This window comes from Macrobrachium rosenbergii, chromosome 14 (genome assembly GCF_040412425.1).
Source record: "Macrobrachium rosenbergii isolate ZJJX-2024 chromosome 14, ASM4041242v1, whole genome shotgun sequence".
Lineage (NCBI taxonomy): Eukaryota > Metazoa > Arthropoda > Malacostraca > Decapoda > Palaemonidae > Macrobrachium > Macrobrachium rosenbergii.
Window position 1 is genome coordinate 39,789,771 of NC_089754.1, and position 12,297 is coordinate 39,802,067.

The 12,297-nt window shown below is 35.6% G+C and overlaps 1 protein-coding gene across 3 annotated transcripts in view; it reads right to left on the reverse strand.

Annotated features, from left to right (window-relative positions):
- The window catches only part of LOC136845970 (uncharacterized), a 273,318-nt gene extending 261,438 nt beyond the window's left edge, over window positions 1-11,880 (reverse strand). For all 3 annotated transcript variants that reach the window (XR_010855302.1, XM_067116519.1, XM_067116518.1), the window contains exon 1: window positions 11,662-11,880. The gene's annotated coding sequence lies outside the window, so the exon portion shown is untranslated. The remainder of the gene's footprint in view (window positions 1-11,661) is intronic.
- Between the last annotated feature and the right edge of the window lie 417 nt (window positions 11,881-12,297).

Below are 12,297 nucleotides of genomic sequence, written 5' to 3' on the forward strand. Positions count from 1 at the left end.
TAGTTCAAAGAAGATAATCAATGCACTTCCCAAATTACACGAATTACGCAACGGAACGTGACTTGTTTATTATGAAGTTTGATTCAAAAGAATTAGTTATCTTTAAAAATTAGCTCTGCTGTTCAGATTATGGATATATAAGCATACAAAGAATCTAACTTTAAGAAGTCAAATTAAGCCAATTAGCTTATGAACCTACCAGTTACGAAGAAAAGAATAAAAATTTGTAATTACAGAATTTGGTAAATCCGAAAGGTTTACCGTGTGGATTAAGAATGACATTAATTTCATCACACCACTACAACAGTAAATCAAATGACCGTTTCCATCGTTTTCAGTAACAGAAAACAGAACAACTTTAGTGATCAAATCAATGGACAAAAGAGTCGAACAATCACCAGGATCTCTATGGTACTAGGCCATGAAGATATAATCATTCCGTAACTTTCAGCTTTAAAATGAAATCTTACCTTGGCTTAATAGAATAGAATGGAATAAAGAATTCAGGCCAAAGGCCAAGCACTGGCACCTATGAGGTCATTCAGCGCTGAAAAGGAAATTGACAGTAAGGAGTTCTGAAAGGTGTAACAGGAGGAAAACATCGCACTTGCACTAGGAAACAATTGTTAGAGAGGGTGGAAAGTCGGATGGAAAAAAGAGAATATGAATGGAGGTTCAGTCAAAGGAATAAAAGAGGTTGCAGCTAGGGGCCGAAGGGGCGCTGCAAAGACCTTTAAGTAATGCATACAATGCACCACGTGAGGTGCACTGACGGCACTACCCCACTACGGAGACCTTGGTTTAAGTCAGGAAAAACAAAATACCTTAGACTGTCTTCGGTATTGCCTTTAAAAGGACGGCGAATACAACAGCATTTTTCCACACAGCTCAAAACAGCAACTGCAATAGGGAAAATCCTTTGCAATGGTCCCTGGACTTGAAAACAAACAGAATTCTTAGTCAAAAGCCAAGAGAAAGGCGGTGTGTGGCAGTCGACATCAAATTCATTCATGTCTGCTTGGATGCTCTTAAGTTCGAATTAATTTCCATCCTGTCTCATGATATGCTCAAGAGCAGAAATTAATTCCACACGAGTTTCATTATTTGTTGCACGATTCAAAATTACATTCCAGGTTCTTTCATCAAAGACCTAGTAGACTTTTTAACTCACTTTTGACTGATGGATTTTTATGGAGCGAGAACAAAATTACATCTTTCCGGAACACTCATTACAGGAACCTTTATATAAGGAAGCACAGTATATTAATTTTGATTTTAATTTGATCCGGTTCCTTGCGCACAATTTAGACGTAAAATATGTTTTCACTTTATATCTTGATTCTGTAAAATGTTTAATTAATTTCGAAATTTCGTTCTTCTCTCGCTTTGCCGTAGAGGTGACATTAACTGCGCCTTTGCCTCCTTGCACGTCCCATGAATTTACAGAGAATTTGCATAGTCTCTCCTAATGCCAATTTCCTTTCCATTACTTTTAGAAGCTTTTAAATTTCTCGCTAATATCCCTATAATTTTGAGGGCTCAAAAGATTCAATTCATAGCATATCTCAATGCTTTTGCTCAGCCTATCATTGTCCAAACGAAACCGACACGTCGAAATTTACACAAACATTTCGTGATCCGGAAGTCTCGGTAAACTGGCAAATTCCTTTCTTTACTCGTTATTTCTTTCGGTTCCCCTGTTGACTCTTCAAGAGGAAATACGACCACAAAGCAAATTAAAGTCACTCCAGACGAGGCTCAGCGAAAACAACCCTGGGAGAGAATCCTCTTACTAAATTACAGCAAACGCAGTTTTTCAAATCAAGAAGCACAAACGATGCTCTTGCTCCAAATTCAGATAGGCCAGATGGCAAAGTGGGACTCCTCTAAACGAATGATCATAACTGATTTCTCTCTCTCTCTCTCTCTCTCTCTCTCTCTCTCTCTCTCTCTCTCTCTCTCTCTCTCTCTCTTTCCCCAGGGTTGCGTACATGACAAACGTCACAGCAAGCTAACTGGAAATTCACATAATGGCTATTCATTTTTATCCATAAATTCGCAGCTAAATCTAATACTTCAGAGTGGATTGCTGAGAGAGAGAGAGAGAGAGAGAGAGAGAGAGAGAGAGAGAGAGAGAGAGAGAGAGAATTATGTATAGTCATCTTCTGATCTTTATTTTATTCTATTACTTTTCAAAAACTTATCAGCTTTGTTAGAAAGGTCAATCTCTATAATGAGATAAGACCGATCAAGAATTTTAGGATTTTTATCAGCAAGCACATGAACAAGAACAGTTGGGAGAGAAGACTGTTAATAAAACATGGATCTCAGAATAAAAGATGCAAATGGAGAGATGCTGTCTGTACAGAATGCAGTCCCCAGTCGATGGAGTATTTCGAAGATTTGTCGAATGTGGAGATAAAAGAGATGCAAAACTGAATGACGTAAGAGTGGAGAAGTTAAGTATATCTTAGTTTAACCAGACCACTGAGCTGATTAACAGCTCTCCTACGGCTGGCCCGAAGGATCAGACTTATTTTACGAGGCTAAGAACCAGTTGGTTACCTAGCAACGGGACCTACAACTTATTGTGGAATCCGAACCACATTATAGCGAGAAATGAATTTCTATCACCAGAAATAAATTCCTCTTATTCTTCATTGGCCGGTCGGAGATTCGAACTCGCGGCCAACAGAGTGGTAGCTGAGAACGGAACCCGCTCGTCCAACGAGGAACACGTAAGAGTGGAAAGGGTTGGTGTATGATAGACAATGTTTGAGGAAGTGACTTGCGAAAGTAGTAAGGGCAATAATGGGGTTGAAGAATGAAACAACCAGGAGTTAACGAGATTATTAGTGAGATGCTCTGCAGTACGATTATGGTTATGAAAGTCTGGTTGATTGGCTGACCATTATTTCTGAGGAAATTATGGACTCACATCTTCAAACCCATTTCTCAAGATGAATTTTCTGACTCTTAATTCCATGAGCAATTCTGGAATAATGAGGAGATTACTGCCTTTCATTTCCATAAGCAACTCACTGTAATTATGAGGATATTACTGCCCCACATCCCCATAAGCTATTCTCCAAAATTATGTGGAAATTTCTGGCTCGCATGCCCATAAGCAGTTGTCTAGAATTATGATAAAGGCAGAGACTCATCTTTCCTTTAGAATGATTGGGAAATTACCGGTATTTTCTCTACTCTAGAATTATGAGTAGACCACTGACTTGCACCTCCATAAACAGTTCTCAAGAATTATGAGGAAACCACTGACTTTGATCTCCATAAGCAATTCTCCCACCTCCATAACCTCGAGAATTATGAGGCAATGACTGACTCGCATCTTCATAAGCAACTCTCTAATTTCCCGCACTGATTTCCTCCCCTTAAATTATCCTCAATGAAGACGAGGCTAAAAGCGAGGCAACCGTCATCTGATCAGACAAAATTACAGATAGGTATGCTTCCGAGGACATCTGTAAAGGGGAAAAAAAAAACCGCCTGATGAAACCGGCATTCACGCGGCTCTGCAAAAGAAGACGAAACGGCGCTGTAATCAGATTTGAAAATTCCTACCGGTTGGCTGCGAAGCCCTTTTAATCTCGCCCTGAATATACCCAGTTCGCATTCAAAAGAATATTTTATGGTCGCTCACGTCCTCTGCAGAGACGAGGATACTTAGGATCCTGTACGATTTTTTTTCTTAATATTTTTCTTATTTCTTATTCTCTCTCTCTCTCTCTCTCTCTCTCTCTCTCTCTCTCTCTCTCTCTCTCTCTCTCTCTTAATACACTGAAAAGAAGTTTTAGTTATTTACATCTGAAAATCATAGAACAAACTGGAAAACTGTACATAAAAGAGAACACTATATCCCCCTGTCTCTCCCGCCCAAGATTTTAATTAGGTAAAATCAAAACAATGATGACGACCTTTGAGAGAAAAACACATACTTTCTCCAGTTCGAATTATATGTCATGATTGCAAAATGATTAAATGCTGACTAAACGTAGTCTGTTCGCAGAAATGTTAAGATATTTCTTGCTTGTTTATCATTTGTCCGCTTCGCGAGCGCAAGGGAGATCGGGGATTAAAACCTGTCATTACTGACTGGTTAAGAAGGAAGCTCAACAGGGGAATCAGAAAAGACATTAAACAAAATTAACAATAATAAAATAAAAAACATTAAAAATAATTCATGAAAACCTTTGACCCCAAGCAACAGCAGGAAAATTATACACACACACACAAACATATATGTATATATGTATATGTATATGTATAGTATATATATATATATATATATATATATATACATATATATATATATATATATATATATATATATATATATATATATATATATATATATATATATATATATATATATATATATATATATAAAAGCCAAACACAAAAATATAGCATGATGATTCAGGGATACGTTCAGTTCAAGTCATCAGTATATACATGGAAACAAAAACAAAAAAATTCCCCGTTCGGGGAATCACGGGAAAACTAATAACATTACCAACCAGATGAATTATGTAGCAACTAATAACATCCCCTACCCATGAAATTACGGAGTAGAGTATTAATATTACTTCATTTCCAAAAATATTGTGAAAACTACGATTGCTGACTCGCATCTCCGTATGTAATTCTCCAGAATTCCGCACTAACCTTCTCCCATTCAATTATTCCCAGTGAAGACGAAACGTATATGAAATAACTGAGATTTGATCATCACCACCTCCAGCACCATGTGACTTATAGAGCATCTGCGAAATTCTACCAAATTCTACCACTCATGTCTCTCCTGTGCTTTGTCTTCCACGAATCTCCACTCTCACAGTTCATATCCTTGGAGGTCTGGGTCCCCACTATCACTTGCTATTCTCCCTGGGGTTGTGAGAAGGACGTGTCCACGTCAACTCCATCTTCTTTCCATCATTACCTCGTCTGCATAAGGACTCCCGCTTCGTAATTTCCCTTACGGTATAATTTCTCACTCTTTCTTGCCATCTGACTCCTAATATTCGTCCTTAAATCATTTATAAATCGACAAAACCTTTTAGATATAGCCTCACTGTCATATCATGATTCATGTCCGTATAGCAGTGCCGATCGTGCTAGACTTGGATTTTATCTTCCTTTCGTATGTAATTTTAATCTACTTAATTCGCAAATCTTATTCAGCCCGCTCACTGGTTGATTTCCCTTTTTTTAGTGTTTCATTCAATTCCAACTCGAGAGCCTGTACTGGATATCGCTGTTCCTAAATATTTGAGATCCAACCTCATTAATCCTTTCTCCGTATGTTTTTTCATCCTTTTGTGCATACTACGTCCTCATTACTATGATTTGATCAGATGAAAATTAAATTCGCCAAGTTTGCTTTTGAAGATGTCATGGTCCATACTAAGACCATAACAGACTATCCTAATTTTCACTGGATGAGTAAACCTTGTCTTTCATTGTGGGCTAGCGAGATCATTAGAAAAAATTATTATAACATCGATGTACTTATTACTGAAGTTATCTGTATTCCTGAAAAGAAACAGACTTCAATAACCAGAAAGTCAAATAGGGTGGTAGCTAGAGGACTCTACAGTACTGGATATCACTAGTAAAATACAACTATTCAGAAGCTTTCAGCTCAAAAGTTGAAATCAGCTTCTGTTTAGTGCTTTCAAAGTTTAGAGCAAATATAGCTGCACTTCCCCATTCGACTTGAAGAAGAGTCGAGTGCTCAGTCAAGAACAAGCGAAGTGGCTTGTGGGAGCTGAATCTAAATGAATGCATTTTTTGTCTTAGAGGTTGCTCTAAAAGGCCGAATAATCTCCCTCTTGTCTCATGAAATGCTCAACGAGCAGAAATTAATGCCAGGTGAGTTTAATTTATCTGCCGAGAGGACGCCAAGAGCTTTTCCTGGCTTTTAACCCATTAAGAGGCAAGAAGCTGAAATGAACTCCACAATTTACTAGTGAATTTCATGGCATTTGATCAAACCCAGCCTCTTTTAAACATTCAAGGTAATGAAAAGAAAACCTCAATAGCACTTACATATATCAATATATTAATTATTTATTCATTTAATCAATACTGACGACGAAATTATGCATATGTCATGAGTTTCTTAAGATGCTAGTGTGAGTATTATTTCTTGATTTTCTTAGGAATAAATTTTGTACTCTCTTTCCTCAACCTTATTAGGACCAACAAAAATTTCCCTTTACTGAAAAATTTACAAATTTATTGCTGCATTTCATTCAATACCCCTTAAAATCCATTCACCAGCCAATCAGCGAGAAGAAGAGAAACAGCCCAAATTAACACAACTTATATCATCAAATTCCAAGGGACACCAAACTCAGGAATATCTCTTCCTCCACTCCTCGCAAGTTTCCCTTCTCCCCTCTTTTTGAAGAAAGGGATACGGGCACAAAACAAATCAAGTCTCATCCGATGTAGTTGAGGCAAAAGTTTCCAAACAAAAGTCTTTCTTTACGAATAATACTCTTGCTTCGAACTCAGAAATCCGAAATGACATCAGTAGGACTCTTCCAGAAATAAAAATTAAATCTCTCTCTCTCTCTCTCTCTCTCAAGATTCAAAATCTACATTCTCTTAAGTTAATGCTCTCTCTCTCCTGACTACTAGACCAACTGAGACTCTCTCTGAGAGAGAGAGAGAGAGAGAGAGAGAGAAGAGAGAGAGAAAATCTTACATTAAGAGCTTTATTAAGTTATTTACATTGATAACAATAAATACAAATTACAAGTTTACATTTAAAAATTAGATATTTCCATGCCTTCATAAAATTTACATCATTATAAAACTAAACTAGACCAACTTTTAGAACTGTGACAGGTATAGGTACATCATGTAATTAAAACATTGAAAATTTTGCATAAAAAATATGAATCTTTTATATTAGTACTTGAGGCTCAATAAAATACTTAAATTGATAAAATATTTGCTAGAGAGAGAGAGAGAGAGAGAGAGAGAATGGTGGGATGGACGGTAGTCGTCTTTATTTTATCACTTTAAGTTCACAAAATTGGATGCAACAGATTAGAAATGACAATCTTAATCTCCTCCGGCAACAAGGCGAAGCAGGAACGTAATTTCTTCAGCAAACACAGCAGGCACTTTACCGTTATTCATGGTAATTACTTTTCTCTCTCGATATAACACAACTGCGCGGTAATAATTATCATAAATATGGACAACGGGGCTCGTCGTTATGACTTTTATAATATCAACATCCCCTCTCCACTCAAACAGTATATTATTATGTTTATTATTATCAGTCTCTCTCTCTCTCTCTCTCTCTCTCTCTCTCTCTCTCTCTATATATATCTATATATATATATATATATATATATATATATATATATATATATATATATATATATATATATATATATATATATATATATGTTATACATATATATAATATGTTTGTGTGTGTGTGACACTAGTTCTACACATGACATTTTATTTTACACTAAAATATTAAGCCACAACCCTTTAATATCGCATACACCACACCTTGAGTACAACTTACTCCAAAATGTTATTTTATATCATAAGTTCACCTACTCTAAACACGATTGGAATCTAAGACTTCTTTGCTCGGTGCATGGGTAACAGTCAGTTTATTCATTCAGAATATACTAATAGATAAATAAACATACACATATATATATATTTATGTACGTATGTGTTTTTGTCAACAAAGGATGTGGGAAAACATGACAGAATACACTTCCTTTATAAAAATTGAAAATGAATTTCCAAAAGGTAAATACTTCTAAAGAACAGAACTAATATTAAAGTTCGTTGTGAAAACTTACAATATAAAGAGCAGTGGACGTTAAGATTCCAGTATATATCATCAATAACCCGGGAACTGTAAATTTAGATATTCAACAGAAAACTTTTCGAATGTGTGAAATATGAACCATAAAACTGTAACTAACGCCTCTCTCTGAATTTAACACGTTTCTAATTAACGACTGAAATTAATCTAAAGAGTTAGGAAGCGTATTATCATTCTGTGCCATTACCTAAGACAAACAAGATTTCAAGTTAGACTGAGACATTCATTTTTTAATCACCATCAAAATCTCGTACGACTTGATCCGTGTATCATTCATGCATGTTACATTTGCTTCCAGAAAACGAATCCTTCAATATAAAAAAAAACATTCTAAATTCAACACTGTAAGAGAAAACCACATCAGTTTTTGAAAAACCAACTCTGATCGAACCCTTGACCGTCAAAGCTCATCCTAACCTTACGAATATACTGTAGATAAGAAGTCAAATCCTGAACATATAATAATATTAATAACTTCTTTATACAACGATGACAACATGGATCAGCCAATGCAGAAACGATGACAAGAGTGGAGAAGAACGATTCGCACGATACCAAGAACGAAAAAGAAACACTTTTCCGGAGATCTTACGCATAGGAGGAATGACTTAACGAAGCTAATTCTTAATCCGACTTCTTGTACGAAAGTATACGCAGTGGCAGATGAACGAACGAGAAAACAAATTATCTTAAACTAAAAATTAAATCACAGTGATATCAAAGTCTTATATTTATATATATATATATATATATATATATATATATATATATATATATATATATATATATATATATATATATATATTTCTTTTAATATCTTTTTTCCCATTTTTGTTTAACGATCCTTTTTTCCCATTTTGTATATATATATATATATATATACACACACACACATATATATATATATATATATATATATATATATATATATATATATATATATATATATATATATATATATATATATATATATAATCATATGAAATCTCAACTTATTACCATTCATTAAGGGGCCCCCCCTCTCATGAAAATCTTAATCCTGTTAAGAAACAAAATTACATTCCCAGCTTTCAAACCCCAATTAATCGTTGCGAGTCGCGAGACCCACCTTGAATAAAAATTGAAAACAAAGTAAACAAGTAAAAAGTGCGCCGAAGTTTCTTCGGCGCAATTGAGTTTTCTGTACAGACGCTACAGAGTATAGTCAAGACCACCGAAAATCATTCTATCTTTTGGTGATCTCGGTATAATGCTGTATGAGTGGCGGCCCATGAAACTTTAACTACGGCCCGGTGGTGGCCTATCCATATCTTTGCCAGAAGCACGATTATAGCTAACTTTAACCTTAAAATAAAAATTGCCTACGCTAGAGGGCTGCAGTTTGGTATGTTTGATGATTGGAGGGTGGATGATCAACATACCAATTTGCAGCCCTCTAGCCTCAGTAGTTTTTAAGATCTGAGGGCGGACAGAAAAAAGTGCGGGCACAATAAATTGCGGACGGACAGACAAAGCCGGCACAATAGTTTATTTTACAGAAAACTAATAAATAAGAATCCACATTTAACATAAGTCCCCCAAGGAAAAAAATATTGCACTATTGGAACTGCTGACTATCGTTTTCTGTATTAATCCAATAACAGAAATAATTATTTTCTTAATATACACCTAGCCTACATCATTGATTACTAGTGTCAAATAACATCGTAGACTTCAGCCGTTATCTGATCTTCCTTTATAATAACTCGGTCTATATTCGAATTATGTGTGGTTCTTCTTTATTTTTAAAACAACAGAGGTTGCCATAGGTCAGTTCCCAAAGCGGCTACCTGGCGTAATAGGTTTTTATAACTGCAAATTTTCTACTGAGTATTTTAAACTGCCTTTCTGGATAATCGACGGGTATTGTGTCAGCTAAAGTACCGATACTCGGCTAAGCACCTGATGGAATGGATGGGATTAGTTTTAATACTCCTACCCAAAATCCGGATGGTTGACCATGCTGCACTGACCAATGAAATTCCAAATGACACCCACCCCGGTCTCTTGTGTACACAGGCCTTCTGCTAAATTAAAGACAGTCAACAAGAGATTTCTTTTGCTACCCCTGTGAAGTCCTGCCCACCATTACGACTCCAAAAGATACATACACAGCAGCAGCTGTATATTAGCTAAGTATTATACATAATGCCATCCATTCCATAAATATTTTTATACATAACCAAAGAAAATGCTCATAGGATACCTAACTGTTTTTCGTATATTTTGGTTATAATATTTAGGTATGAAAGTTCAGATTTGCCATCAGTACTAGTTACTGATATATATATATATATATATATATATATATATATATATATATATATATATATACAGGTATATATATATATATATATATATATATATATATATATATATACACAGGTATATATATATATATATATATATATATATATATATATATATATATATATATACAGGTATATATATATATATATATATATATGTGTGTGTGTGTGTGTGTATATATGTGTATATTATATATATACATATACATACCAACATGATTACTGAGTATTTTCCTAGTTGAAGCAGGTTTAATGTGCAGCCAAACATCTATCTTTTTCGTAATTATGACTATTCCACCAAAACCTACTTCCGGAATTAATGTTTCTTAATTTGAGGGTGTTCACGAGAACCTGAAAATCATTTCTGGTATTGGTTAGGAGAACGATTACACAAAAATGTATAAGGGGGCAAAATGACCAGCAAAGCCCATAAACTGTACACCAAAAACAATAGTAGTTACAGGCTACATCCTTATAACTTGGTTTCCCTAACCTAACCTCGGGGTCTATCGTTACTTTGGCATATGGGGAGGGGGTCGGCTAACGTTCGCTCTGGACCTCCTAAATCTTAGCTATTTAATTTTTCTTGAATCGTTAGGTTACGAAAATATAGACAGATGGCAGCACAATACACTAAATAGGTTACAATGCAATCTGAAAAGGTGTGTAATAAATATGATATAATTATGTAAACTAACAAGTTATCATTCTAGCATCATAACACTGTCTCGGGACGACGAGTCACATTAAATCAAAATTGATTTTCTGGAGTAACGCTCGTAGCTAAGCGTACGTTTTCTGATTCTGAATCTAAATACGCGGACTTAGTCTCTGTTTGGAATCTGGCTAGGCCTATGGCATGAATATATTATCCTGTTTCAAAACAAATCCTAGTGTCACAGGAAGTTCCATTCAAAAAGAGAACGTTTAGATTGTACAATCAAGTTCAAGATATGTTCGGTATCAGGTGCATTATTAGATTAGGGGCATAATTGGTCTAGTGGCGTACCCCCTGAAGGAAGAAAAATAAGTTTACATTAAACGATTCGCCCCATGTGACGACAAAAGATGTGAGCAATAGTGAACTCTAGTGATGACTGGCTGATGAACATCTAAATATGACTGATTAAATATGCACGATGAAAATATTTCAATGGAGGGGAGTCAAAACACAATTTAAACCTACGGGCAGCCTAGGTCTATAAGCTAGTTTACCCGTTATACCTAAAAGTTTGAGTATGTTTTACTTCTTCCTTTTACTATAGATCGTAGTCTGTTATTTAAGACTTACGGTAAAATTACATTACCAATATGAAAACAGTCAGCCTTTAGAGAAAAAGGCCCTAGGCTAACTGCCTTACAACCACGAAACCAAATAAAGTTGACAAATAAAATATCCACGAACACAAGTAGATTATATACCTTTCATGCAATGGCGATTCCGAATTCTTGCACTAACGAGCGATTCATCAACCAGCTCGAAACGACGTCAAAACCAATTCAAAATTCACAAGACGACCATTAAGCAGGGCGATGTCCTTTGGGAATGCGGCGACGGCTCCCCCGTGTGGAGCAGCAGCAACGCACCAATCGCAACACAACCTCACTCGTCCACTTCTTCTGCTTGACTGAGTGACGCAAAGCTACTGAGCCTCGGCTACCCCATCGGGCATGTCATGACCGAGTTCGGGAACTTTGGTACACGGGAATGATCAACAGGACCTCAGGAACAATGAGAACCCATTCACGCGAGAATAGTAGTGTGATGTACTTTTTACACAGTTCTCGTTTCTTGATACTTATTATTTTTTTTCTGTAAGTCCAAAACGTAAAAGTATTTCTTTATCCTTTTCATTAGTATTACCATCATTATCTTTCAACAATAGAAAGCAGTTTTCAAAGGGATTGCTATAGATATTTCACTGGTGCTTTCGTTTAATAAAGAAAAAAAGATATAGTTTCTTATACACGTTCTCTGTAGATAAAAGAAACGGGTACAAGGTAAAGCATCCTCAGCTCAAGTAAATAAGTTAAGATTAGAAAAACATTCTTTAATCT